An 18,232-nucleotide genomic window follows, 5' to 3' on the forward strand; every position below is an offset into this window, starting at 1 on the left:
TGAGACTTTTAAAACGAACATGTCTTCACCAGTTAGTTTGCCCAATTTTTGTGTCATTGAAAATTCTGCTTCCTCTATATGAGATGAGGCTAACTCCTCTTCAGTTGAAAAGCTCTGACAACTATGGGTTCCTCAAATCCTACAAGGATTTGAATACAGGTCTTTCCAATAAAAGAGTAAATGTTGCAAAATCCTTGCAACTGGGAAAACAGACAGAAGGATTAAAACAAACCAAACAGCTGTATATGTTCAATTCTTGTCATTTATGTAGAAGTATTTCAGGGAAATGCTCTTACACTGGTGACAAGAACCATGCTTCTTTCCAATCAAAGATATTTGTAAATTCTAGTGAGTGCATTACATTGAACTTCATGCTAATTACAACAATGAAACATGACATAAGGTTATCAGATCACTGTTTGAGTACATGTGTAAGTTCATTATACTTAATGTTAGTAAACAAAAAAGGTAGATGCAACATTGTGTCACCACAATATGGATCAATTTGAGAGGTATCCTCAAACTGATGATTTTAAAAAGAAGCTGACAATGTAGAATATAACAACTAAAATAAATTAACTGTTTCTGATATTTTGCCAAACTGGCATAGGGAACAATATGTAGGTTTAGATACATGCACGCAGGCACTACATGAATAAGGGAGACTAAAGTAAAGAAAAAAAAATTTGAAGTCTTAAAATAAGCTACCTGAAACATTTAGCTGTTAGGTTGTAGGTCTGGGGATGAGAGTTTCAAAGATGTAAGGTAACTAAACAAACACACGTAATAACCACAGTAATAAGTTTTAATAAGTAAATATTTCAACCTAAGTATCTTAGGACATCATCAGTACAGTTAATTCAAACAATACTAGGAATAACATACAGTTAGGGTGCATGATTACAATGGAATCCCAATATGTGTGCAGGAGCATGTTATAGAATTAAATTAAAATATATCTGGAGGGGGGAAAAAAAAAGATGATAAGATAACACACACACACACACACACATAAATTACGATAAAGAGCTAAGAGGCTATTTTTCCGGCAACAAAAATTAAGTTAAGGAGGGATAGTAAATCCCATATTATTTTACAGCTGGGTACGAAACTCAGAGATCGAAATCCATCGAAATCTAAGAGTTTCATGCGAAAGAACTATCGGCGAGTCCAAGCATAAGTCATCACCTGGGTAGTACAACATTAGGGCAACTCGGAGCAAAGGTGGAGCAAGCTCTGTCACTATCCTTAATATTTTCTCATAATGTAAAACGCAACTCCTAGAAGATGTATTACTGTTTCACATTATGAGGAGAGGTCACTACCCAGACCGGTTTCGACCCTTATTGAGGTCTCATCAGTGAGTAAGTAGACCTGGAATATCAAGGTTTAAGTGAACCGAACTTACATATATCCCTACTAACGAATTGCCAGACCGGTGTACTCATATATTATTACTACTATGAAAAATAACCTCTTTTTTCGGGTACGATCTCAGAGTTTCGTACTCTGCCGTAAAATAATACCCGATTTACTATCCCCCTTAACTTAATATATATAAATTATTTTACACAATTTTGTATGACACTTTCCCATACTTTAGGAATAAAAAGAACGTCATTACGGTTTAGATTTGGTCTGTGAAGTAGGGCTTCAGCACTTTCTTTATATAAAGATCTATGTAGAAGTTTGGTCTTTTTCCAATGGATCCTATGGTTTTGGTTTTCAAAACATAGGATCCCACTGACGATGTCCTAAGATACTTAGGATGAAATATTTACTTATTAAAACTTATTACTGTGGTTATTACGTGTGTTTGTTTAGTCATGAATTCTCCACAGGTTTCATTGTACAATAAAGATGTAAGGTGGTTTCATGAATCCAGATTTACTGAGATTTATTTAAGGGATGGATATACAGTCTAGATCAGGGGTCGCCAAACTTCTTTGACCATCGACTCCTTCAAGTTTCTTGACTTTTTATCGACCCCCTCTATTTTACTATTACGTAAATATAATAGGACAAGCAAAAAAGACACTTATGCGAGTTTTTAGATTGTATATTTTATAGTTACAGTGTTTATTATATGTACAATATAGTATATATTATTATATTGGCTTAACATCAAAGGGATACGTTTTTGATGTCCTTCTTAACATTACATATTTGATAGGAGGGATAAATAATATATAAAATATAATTTAGATAACAAAATAACAATAATACAATCTTCCTTATATATATGAAAATAAGACATTTATTAACTTAGTATACAATTTACTAACGTTGTCAATGTGAAGGGTGTGCTTCATGATTCTTGACAAGGTTAGCAATGTTGGGTTCAAAATTACCCGTACTATGATGTCATATTTTTCTATCGACCTCTGGGGTCGATATCGACCACTTTGGCAACCAGTGGTCTAGATAAATACTCTTACAACTTTTGCATAAACCTTTAATTTATAAGTAAATCATTTGCAGCTTCAGCACATACAAACCACATGTATAATAACGTGCATATATTAGCACTCAATGTTCAACATATCCCCTTTTGCCTTCACGCACAACATCCAACAGAAACGCTTCCACTACTCACTCAAAATCCACCTTCAGGCTGACAATGTTGGGGTGTCATTTCTAGCAGGCTACTCTCTCAAGCTCTGGCCACAATTTGAAGTTCAACAGATCCATGTGAAACAACATGCTGTTCAGGGACCGCACCACAGGTCCTAGCACTGTGTCTTGATATACTTTGGTGAAGGTTTTGACCCCTTTCTCACAAAAATGCAACTTGGATATCTCCTGATACGTCATTCCCCCCACCCACTAAACCATCACATGATGCAGGATGATGTCTCTGTAATCCTAGGTGCTATGGCACATGCTGTGTGAACATCCAGACAGAGTATATACCAGATCGTTTTGCTGATTAAACGACTAATCAATCTTGAAAATCTTCTATCTGTGAAGAGGATATCTCTTTGTTTGTTATTCATGTACTGCTGGAGAAGTGCTTTTGATTTTATCACCCTCTGCTGCATAAGTTATGGTGTTAGGAAGTGTCCAGTAGAACAACGATACTCTCACTCCCAAGTCATCAGTCAGTACACGTATTTTCTGCCTTCTCACAGGATTACAGTGGAGGCATGCTTTCACAAGCTGCCGCATCTTAACACAGCATAGTCAATCTGTTCTTTGGCAGATATGTCTCAGATATGTCTTCTGTATTGTTATAATGGTTAATAGTGCAATAAACAAAAATCCTACTGATCCTGAATGTTTTTAGCTTATTGAAAATAACAGGTAGCTGCATTCTAACCTCGTGAAGTACTATTACAGCCACACGATTCTTTCTAATAATCTCCCCACTGCGTGTTAATCCATACAGCTAGACAACTCTCTCTCTCTCTACTGATAAACATGCGAATGTTGGCTGTGCACAGCACCACTAGGATGTGCAGAAGTTGTAACAGTATTTATGGTAAGACTAGGTAAATCTATAGCTTCCTACATGGCTATGAAACATGTGAAAATGTGGCAAAAATATTAATAAAATACACTTTTATAATTACTTTAGACTTCACAAAAATGGGTACCTTATCACACTTTCCTAATCTGTAGTTGTTCTTGGTGTTTATAATAGCCCAACTGGCAGGATACTCAACATTTGAATTCTAGATCATAAACACTATAACAACCACTATAGCTATTGAGATTTTGCAGACCATTCTTTGGACACTTGTCACAACATCCAGTGGGCAAAAATTACCTTACGTCAACCAAGTAAATAAAAGTATGAAATTTCTAACCTCAAAATAAGTTTTGTTTTTATGTGTGTGTATGTATGTGTGTGTGTGTGTGTGTGTGTGTGTGTGTGTGTGTGTGTGTGTGTGTATATAAATATATATCCATCCCAGACACAAGAGATGAAAGAACCTTATAGTACATTACTGCTGCATGTGAAGTGCAACCAGAGGTTTGGAAAGAAGTAACCTGTTGACTGTTTTTTTTTTTTTTTTTTGATAAAACAGGAAGAGAGGTTGGTTGAGTGCACATACAGCTAAATTGTGAATGGACATGATGGGCATTTGCTACTCATGTTTTAAAAATCCCAACAGAAATTAGAGGAATGATGGACGCCATTTTGGGGGAAATGTCTATTGCAGAATCTGTAGAACAGATAGACCTGAAACAGACCATCTGCAAGACAGTGGCCAAAGTGTTAGTGAGAGAGGGATCATCTATCAGCTGAATCACTTTCCTCTGAAATTTTTAGAGGTTTTTGGCACATCACCACAAACATTTGAAGTGTTCTAAGAATGGGTAGATTTTAGGATATGCATAGTTGCATGTGTAAAAACTATCTTCAGCAGAAAAGGAAGCCTAGTTATTTAGAAGCTGGTGAATCTACTGATGCGATTCTATCTGATAATTTATGTATTACAAGTTAAAGTGAGTGGAGATCTTCTTTGAAAAAAACAAGGCATGACTGTTTTAGTAGAAAGCAAACCAGTTATCCTTGACCCATTGAAGAATGGTGTGTGGAGATCAGTGTTCAATCCACTAATGGTAGAAGTTCTTTGAAGCTTGGGATATTTGTATACTGCAGTTTGTTGAATGAGTAGGATGAACTGGATGTACTGTCAACAGCAAAACTATGGATAGGATCATTGGTGAATGAGAGAAAGTTATTTATGTATAAGAGAAAAAGAGTAGACAATAGAGCCTTGAATGGTGGTGGAAAATCTTGAAGAGAGGAAGACAACCTTAGAAAGTGAACATCAGAGAGAAAGCTGACAACAGCATGTTTCTCCAAACTCTTCCATAGCAAATGATGTAGGCTAAGAGATCAGCTGCAGATCTAGAGCAGTGGAATCCATACTCTGAAATTTTTAGTGGACCTCAATGGAAAAGGCATTGACTGTTGATGACTTGCTCCATTATTTCAGAGAGGAATAAAGTGAGGGCAATTAGCCAGTAGTCTGACAATAGACATATTTCCCCTTTTTGGATTAGATTGGATATATTTTCTTTCAAACACTGGCATAAGTGCCAGCTAACCACAAAAGATGACTGAAATGATAATGACAGGTGAGAGTTCTGGAGCACAAATTTTAAGCACAACAACTGAATAAATGCCATCAACAATGGAGAATTTTTTGGTATTGTAAGTTATTTCATATTCTTTCATTGTCTTTTTGCCAAAAGACGGAATATGGTGCTCTGTTTCTGGTAAGAAGCAATTTGCCTTGGTCATCTATGCAGGAATTGAGTTGAAACAGAAGTGATACTTGGAGGTCAATTTTATCTTTAGTTGCTTTAACAATGACGCCATCTGGATAAGGAGGTGGAAACACAAATGGACAAAAGTTGTCTGACACATTTGCAAAGGACCAGAAGACAAGTGCTATTTGGACAGAATGAGTTTTCTGTTTCTGGTCTTTTGAAAAGTCGGATTTGGATTTGCCAATTTTTTTCTTTCTTTTTTTTTGTGCTCTGGTGTAGGAGGAAGTGCAAAGCTGAAGTTATTTTCACAAGAAGCTATTCATGACATGCATTTTTTTTTTTTTTTTTTTTTGAATTGCCTTGGTACACCTATTGTTAAACCATGGCATGGAAAGAGCAGGAATTTCAGATGGAATGGGGAATGGAGGCCTTCGTGCCAACAAGAATAATAACCCAAGCAGCACAGGTGTTTGGATAAAATTAGAAGTAGTAGCCTAACAACAGAAGAGAAGACGAAGTTAGAGGCCATCCTACTTGCACCCAATATAGTGTCAAAGGTATGAGTCAGAGTAGTTGGAATTAATAACTTAACGTACATAGCCAACAGTAATAAACAGAATGAATTAAAAGGTACAAATATTTCATACTGAAAGTAATAGTACATTATCAGTGTAGAACAAACAGTTAAAGGAATGTAATACGAAGTACAGAACAGTCGGTGGATTACCAAATAAAATTGTTGCCGCGTGCCAGAAATTACTATTAATAAAATATTATTAAATAATTCTTAAAAATTATTTCATTGATGGTTGCATAAGATAAGAATCTCCCAAACTTTTGGGAGAGAGAGAGAGAGAGCGAGACAGTCATTTCAATTCAAATTCGGCTAATGTAAAAGGACTTCACAACTTTCTTTGAAAAAGCATTCATATTTAAACTTGCATCTGTGGAGAAGACAAGCTTTATCCCACTGGATATTATGTTCAGTGTCAATACTATGTTGTACTAGATCAGACTTATGAAGTTTCATGTATTCGATATAATACTGATGTTCTTTCATTCTTTTTTCCAAAAAACGTCCTGTTTGTCCAAAGTATGATAAATTACATTCACACGGTATCTGGTGAACACCAGCTAATCGAATACATAAACCTCATAAGTCTGGTCTAGCACAACATAGTATTGACACCAAACATAATATCCAGTGGGATAAAGCTTGTCTTCTCCACAGATGCATATTTAAACTTGCATCTGTGGAGAAGAGGAATCACATGAAATACAATTTAAGGTGGATGTAGTTGCTGTGGCTGCAAGTTGAGGTTTCTGTCAAAAACAGGAGGTCTGGCCTAGATGCCTGACATCTCTCTCCCAAAAGTTTGGGAGATTCTTATCTTATGCAACCATCAATGAAATAGTTTTTAAGAATTATTTAATAATATTTTATTAATAGTAATTTTCAGGCACGTGGCAACAATTTTATTTGGTAATCCACCGACTGTTCTGTACTTTGTATTCCATTCTTTTAACTGTTTGTTCTACACTGATGATGTACTGTTACTTTCAGTACAAAATCTTTGTACCTTTAATTCATTCAAGTTTATTACTAAACCCTGCTCAGGAAACCAAACATCACATTGGCTGCTTCAGATCTCCAATAAGCAGGGTGTTACTGTTTCACCAATTAATTAAGATCTACCACCAAAGTACCACCTAGATACATAAAATTGCTTTACAGTGGGAAACTCATTCACAGACCTTCGGCCCAAAGGCTAAGAGACCAAATCATGCCCATTAAATGGCTTATTTCAGCTTTTCTTTTATAGATATATATATAACTTCCATACCCAAGAGATTGAAGAACTTTATAGCAAATTATTATTGTTTTGGTAACCTCCATAGTCAACACTCATCGTGGGAGGCTTACTCATCTAGCAACATGTCTATCATAATGAACTTTGAAGTTGTTTACACTCCTACATTCACAGTGCACTCTAGCAATGCATTCCACTGACCAACAGCTTTCTATAAGTACAATGATTATATCCAGTCTGGCTATCACACAAAACCACTATTATAAAATCAATACAATTAAGAAAAAAAAAAACCTTTTCGTAATGCTGCTCAAATACACTGTTACTTCTCACGACATTTAATGCCATATGGTCACTTGAGGACACCACAAGATTAAATCCTGACAGTGGCACCTGGGTTAAGTATAACAAAGGACTCAGTTCCCCTCCCCTCATTAGCTAACTACTGTTCACACTGCACTTGTGCTACCTTTACCAAGTGAACTGCTTTCCTTGTCTGTCCTTTGCACTTGGCAACTGATTATTACCACTCACCTCATGCTGCAGCCTCCAAGTCTTCTTCGAGATTGAATGAAGAGGTATGAGGCATGCAACCATTTCAAACCTAAACTTATTTAACTTCCTGATCGATGAAATATGCATTGTCTGTGAAGTTTAAAGGAAATATACTAAACTGGTGAGACCTGATTGTGAATGAAGGAATCACAAGAATGTAAGTTACATATACAATGTTGAAAATGAGAATGTTGGAGTGGATCAGTGGCATGTGAGAAAAGTTCTGGAATGAATATACTTGGGAAAGCTGGGAAGCTGTGCCCATTAATGAAAAAAAAAAAAAAAACTAGAATGAGATGATGTGGACATATGATGCCAACTAGCAGACAATCTTAGATAATAGATATGATGATAAAACAGAAACAAACCAAAGAGAAGGTCAAAGAAAGGCTACAAGGAGAATTATGGAGGGTATATGAGCCAACTTAAGATTAATATTCACCTGAAAACAATAAAAATTAAAAGAAAACAATATCTAAAATGGGATCAGCAGATGATACAAAATCCAATAGTAAAATCAAAATTTAATGAAAATGTTTCAGAACTGATGTTTGCACAGTTGCAAAATGAACCCTTTCAGAGGGATAAACTACAAGCAGCTATCATAACATCTGCTAAAAACCACATCAATAAACATGAAGAAAGATAGAAAAAAACATGGATAACACAAGAAGTAATTGACCTTATCGATGAAAGAAGAACATGGAAAAGAGGAGCAAATGAAGAAGAAAGATTAACCCCCGCAACCGGCCATGACGTCTATAGACGTCCAGCTAAATCTGGATAAGATTCTGTAGCACCTATTGAATAACATGGATAAGAAGTGCAACTTAATCTCACTATTTCATCCACCTCAGGTAGGGTTGGATAAAAGAATTAAACAGTTATACAGGAGATTAAAAGAAAACTGGATAAACAGGCAGTGCACCGAGACAGAAGAATTACAAAATAAGAACAAAACCAGAGAAGCATTCCTGAAAGTGAAAGAACTTAATGGAAAAACAAAACAAACACAGTCTAATAATATCAATCCATTCACAACATCTATAAAACAATCAATTACCTGAAGTTTTTGCAACATCTATCTGCATACCAATTCCAAAGAAAAATAATGCACAAAATTGTGAGGATTACAGAACTGTGAGCCTAATATTCCATGCATCTAAAATTATTTTAACCATTGTCAACAAAGAAATTGAAAGAGCCGTAATCAGTGAACTGAGCAAACAGAAAGGCTTCAGAAGAGGAATGGGAGCCATTAATGTTATCCTTGTACTAAAAATACTAATAGAAAGATCACTTGAAAGAAATAGGAACATTTACATATGCTTCATAGACTTTCAGAAGACTTTTGACCGGGTAAAACATAATAAAATGTTCAATATATTAGATAAATTAGACATCATGTACTTAAGATAATAAAAATGGTTTATACCAAACAGAAAATGCAGCTGTTTAACTCTGAGACTTCTGTAGTGAAAAATAAAATGAGGAGTTAGACAAGGTTGTATCCTTTCACCAAATCTATTTAATATCTATAGTGAGAGTGTGATGAAAAAGATTGAAAAACAAAAAATAGGAATTAGTATCAATGGTATAAAATACAACAATCTTAGATATGCTGATGATACAATTCTAATAGCAGAAAACAAAAACAAATTACTGCAGCTACTAATTGAAGAAGGTAAAGAATTTGGATTAGATATCAATGCAAAAAAGACCAAATTTATGAAAATCTCAAAAGAAAACAGATCTGACCCACAAATATTCATAAACAATATGAAAATTGAAGATACAACAAAATACAAATATTCAGGCACCTACTTTACTGCAGACAGAAAGCAACATAAAGAAATAAAAATAAGAACAGTCATAGTTAAAGATGCCGTCTGGAAAAATGAAAACCTGCTCAGAAGTTCTGTGGGTATTGAGACAAAGAAGAATGATAAGAACATTAGTGTGGCCAGTTTTCACATATGGAAGTAAGACCTAGGTATTCAAGAAGAGAGTAAGACAACAGATAATGGCCTTTGAAGTGTGGTGCTATAGGCGAGCTCGAAAAATCTCATGGACAGATTACACGACAAATACAGATGTCCTACAGAGAAAGATGAGATTGGCAAGATGCACTAAGAAGTTCAACAGCACAGAGGATACTAACAGTTTTAGGAGGAAAAATTATGAGAAAAGGATCAAGAGGTAAAAAATGAAGGACATGATTTGAAGATATAAGATCATGGACAAGATCACACAGCTATTATTACTATTATTACGGGCAACTCCAGGGAGTCATTGGACTCATTGAGGGAGGCCCCAAATCATATTCATCACAACTATTTGACATTCATACAGTATCTATCATACCTCGCCTTAAACTCATTCACTGTCACAGCATCCACCACAGACTCAGGGAGCGCATTCCACTCATTCACTACTCTAAAAGTAAAGAACCCAGCTCTAACACCTTTACTAACCACACTTTTGCCCAGTTTCCATGGATGTCCCCTAGTCCTCCCAAAACCAGCCCTGTTCTCAAAAATATCTTCTGAATTAATTTTATAGAAACCCTTCAGTAATTTGAATGTCTCAATCATATCTCCCCTCCTCCGCCTATCAACCAATTTTTGCAACCCACAAATCCTCAACCTGTTCTCATACGGTTCATTCCACAGACCTGCTATCATCTTGGTCACTCGCCTCTGGATCCTCTCCACCTCCTCCCCATCAAGAAGAAACCTAGGTGACCAAATCTGAGCACAGTAGTCTAGATGGGGTCTTATCAAGGCTCGATACAGAGGAACAATAACCTGCTTGTCTCTGCTTGTCATCGTATTCTTCAGCAACCAAGTGATCTGAGGAGCTGTTTTGGTCACTTTTGCAATGTGTCCCCTAAATTTCAATTCCTTATCTACCAACACTCCTAAATCTCGTGCCTCATCAATTTCCTGGAGCACGGTTCCACCAATGCAGTAAACTGCCGCCAATCTTTTCACCCCAAAATGCATAACCTTACATTTTGCCACATTAAACTGACATCCATTCTCCTTAGCCCAGACCTCCAATCTATCCAAATCATCCTGCAAAATTTTGACGTCATCTGCATTCACTATTGCCCTACCCAACTTCGCATCATCCGCAAACAAATGAACAAATGAACTGTTCCTCTCAGATCATTTCCTATATCATTTATGAACAAATTAAACAGCAGTGGTCCAAGAACAGATCCTTGTGGCACACCACTAGTCACAGGCCGTCTTGTGGACTCTACTCCCGAGTAAACCACTCTCTGATATCTCTCCGTCAACCACCCTCCTATCCATCTCACCAACCCTATGTCCATTCCCATATGCTGCAATTTACTGATTAGAATTCCATGTGGAATCCTGTCAAAGGCCTTGGCAAGGTCCAGTAGAATCACCGTAAACCCATTACCCTTATCCAGTTCAGCCGTCACTGTGTTATAATACGTGAGCAAGTTACTGAGGCATGACCTACCCTTCACAAAACCATGCTGTCCCCGATACAGTATCCCATTTTCTTCTATCCAATCTTGTATTTTCCTCTTGACTATTTTCTCTAAGACCTTGACAATGATTCCTGATATGCTAATCGGTCGGTAATTTACTACAGCAGTCTTGGAACCACCTTTATGCAGTGGAACTATTTTCCCCTCTTTCCACCCGCTCGGGACTAACCCAGACCCGAGACTCAAATTAAACAAAATGGTCAAGGGTACTGACAATTCTTTAGCTGCTTCTCTTACAACACGAGCTGGTATACCATCCAATCCCACAGATGTATTGACATTGAGGTTATGCAATAGACTACTCAGCTATGCAGAAACAAAAAGGAAAGCCACCAACAGAAAGAACTGGAAGGACATGGTGCTGCACCCTCTCACTGAGGAAGCTACATGAAGAAGAGCCAAGCATAGTGCAACTGGCAAGAAAGTTCGTTTTAAAATTTTTGATGATTTTTTTTTTTTTTTGCATTGAGCCAATGTAGAATTATGAAGGATCTCATCAACATGAAAAGAGGGACTTGAAAAGCAGATAACACAACAGTATTATGTACATTATATATCCCCCCACACACACACATATGGGGATTAGGGAGGGGAAGAAAAAAACAGGATCAAAGATATAACACATATCAAGCGAACTAAGTGAAAAGAAGATCTGGAAAAAACAATGAGAAAGATCTTAAAGAAGATGAAAAGAAAGAGAGAGAGGGAGGGAGGTAGTGGTTTAAAAAAAAAAAAAAATACCCAGGTTAAATTCTGCCTGGGAGACTTATCAAGAGGTTATATGATGTAAAAACATCCAAGCTGTTTCAGCATTTCAATGGTATGTTCATGTGAATATCAAGTAACAGCCTCTGGCTACTATATTAGAAAGGAATAGCTAAAAACTAAGCGGTGTCATCACTACTCTATGTCCATTATATTAAAAGTCAGATTAAGAACTAAGAGTCAAAGATGAGGAGAACAAGTTACTAATACATAATATGAAGAGTGTCTTCATATAATGGTCTATATGGTTAAAATGGCGAGTTTGTGAATTTTCTGCATTCATTTTCTTGGAATTATGAAAGGTGCACATTTCTTGTTCAAGAAAATCATTTCACCTGTTAAAAGGTACTAGTTTTAGTTTATGTGCAATGGTTTTTGCTTCTCCTTTTATTATTATGCAGGATGAAAGTTTCAAAAGACAACAGTGTTCATAGAAGAACACTAATAACATTTGCTCTTCTCTGAATAACATAAGATCTTGATTTGTTAAATATTTCATTACAATGAAACAACGTTTAGTCATTTTTTGATTTTAGGAAAGATTAAACGGAGACAACTTTTTCTAAGACAAGAAGTGGTTGTTAACTTTGAAGCAAATATTTAAAGAAGTCTTGTCTCTTAATTACATCAAATAGCTCTTAAAAAAAAAAAAAAAAAAAAAATGGAAAGGGGGGGATAATCAAAAATGTAAAAAAAGAAATTCTGAAAACAAATGCTTCTCCTCTAATTAAAAAAAATACTAAAATAATATAATACCTTAGACTATTAGGCTATATTACTAATAGCCATAAACCTGGGCTCAATTTTTCTTTAACTGGTGTAACGAACTTGGGGATTAACTTTCTGATGTATCTCCCTGTAAAGAATACCTTTCATTGATTTCACTCATTAGAACTCATTATACTTGTAAATGCTACTGCATTAATCATATAGCTTCTCTTTCTATAGCATATTACTGTGTAGTTGTGGACCTTGCTTGTGCATCTGTGATAAGAAATAGAAATGGAGAAAATATCACTGACTGAAAAAAATGACCATTTAGAGACTAGAATCTTTATTTGCTTTGGAAAAAAATTCTACCACACAGTGAATGAATTTTCACTGTTGGCCAACATAGTTAAACTTCAGCACTCACTTATAACCTGACAAAAGTCAGTCTATAAATGTGGAATGGCTTCCTGCATTGAGTCATGTAATGCATTTCCACTTACTGCATTAGGTGCATGACATCTATGTCATCCCTCAATAGTCCACCTAGAATCCAATTTACAATGGAAAAGGAAACTAATAATAGTCTGGCCTTTCTTGGTCACTTACTTAACTAATCGTAACCTGTCCTTTTCAGTATATAAGAAACCCATTCACACAGGCAGATACATTCACAAACTTTCCCATCATGGCACATCTCATTGTAGCCATTAAATAGAAACCCTCATCAGAAACATCACAGTTTCTGATGAGGCATATCAGAAAAAATATCTTAAAGAAATACAATCTTTGCACTACTTCAACTACTTACGGGACTTCTCCCGTAATGTTCTGATGACAATACAGGATCGAAATGGCTCACACCCCGTTAACGCTCTCCCCTGCCCCAAAAAGCACCCTTAAATATACTAATGTATTTATATGTATATATATTATTTTAAAAAACCCGGGTTTTCTAATTTATCAAACACCCCCTCCATGTTTCCGAACCCCCCCCTTTTTTTTAAACAGCAGACGTAAGAAGAAAGAAGACAGACATCCTAACTTCAAAACAAGGTAGTATGTGCAAAATTTCTTCCTCTATTAATCTGCATATATTTACCTTTAAAATACACTTATAATACCCTAAGAATTCTTGAAAAAAGAGCCAATGTATTTAAAATAAGGGACACTCCTAAATGAAGACAGGCAAAAAAATAGGCGTAATAATAATAGTTACCCTTATTCCCTTCAGTAAAGACCAACTCCCTCTCAGTTCCAGATGTATATATTGTCCCTGTAAGTGGGCCTACTATGGACAGATAGGAAGATCAGCTACCATCAGAATGGAAGAACATAAAAAATACATCTACAATCATGACTGGTCAATCTGGCCTTGCAGATCATGATTTGGATATAGCTCACAGAATCAACTGAAAAAAAGACCATCATGCTCCATCACAGTAAATTTAGAAGAGGCAGACTGTTTTTAGAATCTGCTGCTACTCTTAAAAATCAGGCTAATTTAAATAAATATGCTTGCATAAAACTTTCCAAAAAATGGGAAACACTAATACTTCGAGATCCCAGTTTACACTTTAGGCCGCCATCAGGTGTCCATACAGGGCACCCTACCTAATTAAAATCTTACGTCCATGTTTCAGTAAGTTTTGTGCTGCCTTTGTGTGTGTTACATCTCATTTTGTAATCTCTGACAATGTCTCTGTGACTGAGATGAAATAATGTAAACATGAAATACTATTTTTAATTGTTTCTTAGTGCTGTTTCACTCCATTAAACTTTTATCATGGATGCATAATAAAGAAAAAAATTTGTGTCAGATGTAGAAATCTTGGTAGTCAATTAAATACCATATTTGATGTTTGACTCTGAGGAAATTTTTATCTTCTTTAGATATTTAACCAAGTTAATCCTTAATGTAATGCTGGAAGTCATGTTATCACATATGCCGATTCTCCACAAATAACAGAATAGCAAAAATATTTATTTACTAGTACAAGTTGATAATATTTCAATTTGTAGAAGTACTCTTATCAGAGTTCGTATGTATGCCATGTTGTCCAAGCATTCAATACAAATGCACTTTTACTTAAGTCTTTTCATTTAGGGCTCCATTTAATAATAATAATAAAATGCATAAAGGTAACAGAACTATTTATACTAAATTCTATGAGTGGAGAAGTAAAGGTACAGCAGAGAATTGGTCTCCAGAAAAACTAAACAAAACAAAAATCAATGGATTCATATTTATCCTCTCCCCAAACCCTTAAGGTTGGGAAACACCTGCTATCTGTTTTGGGTTTATCGATTTACACAGGCTAAGTCTAGATTCAACACTGCGCTTTTAAATGGAATGGCAATAGGTTATTCCAGGTTATAAAAAGGTCAAACTTGTGTAATAACATTGTTACATAAGTTTTGTCATTCACCAGTACTAAAGAAACAACGAGAGGAGCTGTTGACACTAAAGGTGAATAAGCGAATTTTGAACAGGAATGGAAAAGGGTTATTTTGTACAAATTACTGAGCACTTTGTGGAGAATCGTTCGTATTGAGTATAGGTACCTCACCAAGGTGTCAGCGTTGGACCGAAATGTGAATTACGGCGATAGGAAGTGAGTATCGTCTGTTACTGCGTGTTCTTCTGGATGTATACCTGTTTCATCGGCTTAAGAGAAAGCCCTGTCACCTCTGCATGGGAACGGCAGTGCCAAAGTAATACTAAACTGAAACTATATATCAGCTTTAAGTGTTTAGAAAAAGTTAAATGCCGGATTATACGTTAATTAATATTTTACACGGGTAATCGCTCCATTTCCGAAACAAATATATATTCTTCAAAGACACTCTGAACTTACTGTGTTACAATAATTTACTAAATTTTACGAATGTGACTATACAAACAAACGAACGTATTAGCTGTACACTGACTGAAATCCAAAATAATAATACCTTATAAATTCAAATATTGACATTGTTAATCAGAGAAAAATACAAACAATCTCTCACTTTTTATTTTCTTTCAGCTCAGGGCGACTTCACTCCTTCAAAAAATATATATTTAGATATTAGAAACAAGTTGAACGAAATGTTTACAGCAATTACACCCAATACATCGCTAAAACGCACACCAACGTGACGAATTCGTGTTTCCTCGCATGATCTCCACATAGCGGCGAAAACGAATTCAACGATCATAAAACTATAATTGAAGCAAAATAGTGGAGTGTAAACGAAAGTACTGTATACCTAAATATAAAGAGCCAACAGGCTCTTTATATTTAGGTGTTTTTAGGTATTTTAGGTATTATATTATTTATACTGTATTTAGGTATACAGTACTAAATTTAAATATAAAGAGCCAACAAGCTCTTTATATTTAAATTTATATTCAAATATGTTTTTACATTATAGTAAATACCAAAGAATAGTGATCAGAACTTTCCCCACCTTTGCAACGAGTTGCCCGTGTTTGTACTATGTTCTAGGACTACTTGCATTCAGCTCACGCTAGTATTCGCCGATACTTTTATAGTTTTTTTATACTATATTCGGCATGAAACTCTCTGATTCCAATCTTTGAATTTCTTATTCGGTTTAAAAACAATGTGGGATCTAATATCCCCTTAATTTAATTAAGTACTGTATACCATTTGAGAACTCTTAATAAAACTACCTACTTTTACATATGGCGAGAAAAAGATAAAATAAAATTTCAGTATTAATTGATACTAATTTTCAAGCTTGTCACCATTATTGTTATTATTATTATTATTATTATTATTATTTAACCAATTTATTATTTTAACCAATACATTGCAGACTCCATCCAAGAACTGCACAGAAATATTCCCACAATCACAAAACGTGACCCTCCACTTGGACCACAATCAAAACAGATATTACGATTCCCAACCATAAAAGAAGCAGAACCTCTCTCTGCAATACATCAAATCAAACCAAATAAAGGCCCAGGAATTGATGGTATAAGACCTAAAGATATAAATCAACATGCAACTAGTTTAACTCCTATCCTACTAAAATTAATAAATAAAATATTTAAAACAGAACAGACACCAAGTACGCTAAAGACCGCCATAATCACACCCATATACAAACATGGAAAAAGAAATTTAATCAGCAATTATAGACCCATAGCAACATTACCAATTATCAATCAAATGTTGGAGCAGATCATACTGAAGAAACTCACAGCATACACAGAGACTTTTCATAGTATCCCCAAAACACAATATGGTTTTCAGAAAAATAAGGCAACAACATCTCTCTTGGAAGACATTACAGACGTAATTAACACCGCTTTGGACAAAAACAAAATTGCCATGGTAGTCTTCATTGATCTAATTAAAGTATGCGATACACTCACACATCAAACCTTGTTAGAAAAGCTGAGGCATGTTGGAATAGACGGGCCTCTTCACAGGTGGTTCACAAACTACCATCAAAATAGAAAGCATATCACATGTATCGGATCAAACCGAAGCAGAGAGCTACCAGTAACCTGTGGAGTACCACAGGGAGCTGTACTCTCCCCAACTCTATTCAACATTTACACGCACGATATTAATCCGCTACCACTCAAAGGTAAGATATTCCAATACGCAGACGATACAGCAATAATATCCATCCACAATAACGCAAGCATAGCCCAAACAAATATGCAACATGACATAAATCTGTAGATCAACAACAGATGCTATCTTGGGGTTACGACAGATGATGGAAAAATATCGAGAGAAACAAAGGGAGCTACATCTGGTATTTATTGATCTGCTGAAAGCATACGATGGAGTGCCAAGGAAAGAAGTCTGGAGGTGTCTGAGGGAGAAGAAGGTGCCGGAGAAATATGTCAGGTTGGTGCGGGAAATGTACAGAAATGTGAAGACAAGTGTTCGGACCTGTTTGGGACAGACAGAAAGTTTTCAAGTAACAGTTGGCTTGTATCAAGGGTCAGCATTAAGTCCGTTTCTGTTTAATATTGTGATGGAGGTGGTAACAGAGGAGGTGAGAGAAGATGCACCTTGGACTATGTTGTATGCAGATGACATCTTGCTGTGTGTAGATTCAAGAGAAGAAGCGGAAACTAAACTGGAAAGATGGAGAAAAGTTATGGAAGAGAGAGGTATGAGACTGAGCAGAAGTAAGACAGAGTATATGTGTTGCGCAGTGGGCGGTGACCAGGAGACAGATCTGGAGCTTGAAGGAAATGTCATCAGGAAGGTGAGAGACTTTAGATACTTAGGATCAACAGTGGAAGAAGATGGAGGAGTTGAAAAGGAAGTGGGATGCAGGATACAAGCTGGTTGGAGGAACTGGAGGGAGATGGCTGGAGTGTTATGCGATAAGAGGGTGCCGATCAATCTGAAAGGCAAAATTTATAGGACAGTAGTGAGGCCAGCTATGACATATGCTATAGAAACTGTGGCCCTGAGGAAAAATAACATCAGCAGGATGGAAGTAACAGAGATGAGAATGGTTAGGTGGTTGTGCGGTGTGACCAGAAAAGATCATCTGAGAAATGACTATGTCAGGGGAACAGTGAAAATTACGAATTTAGGAGCGAAAATACAGGAGGCAAGGTTGAGATGGTTTGGTCATGTGATGAGGAGGGAGGACGAAT

At 36.0% G+C, this 18,232-nt stretch overlaps 1 protein-coding gene across 1 annotated transcript in view; it reads right to left on the reverse strand.

Moving 5' to 3' along the window:
* aft (cap methyltransferase 2) overlaps positions 1-15,737 on the reverse strand; it is a 163,225-nt gene extending 147,488 nt beyond the window's left edge. The window contains exon 1 of the mRNA XM_090404767.1: positions 15,601-15,737. The gene's annotated coding sequence lies outside the window, so the exon portion shown is untranslated. The remainder of the gene's footprint in view (positions 1-15,600) is intronic.
* Positions 15,738-18,232: the final 2,495 nt, after the last annotated feature.

This window comes from Typopeltis vanoorti, chromosome 15 (assembly GCF_054136105.1).
Source record: "Typopeltis vanoorti isolate ZY-2024b chromosome 15, IOZ_Tvanoo_1.0, whole genome shotgun sequence".
Lineage (NCBI taxonomy): Eukaryota > Metazoa > Arthropoda > Arachnida > Uropygi > Thelyphonidae > Typopeltis > Typopeltis vanoorti.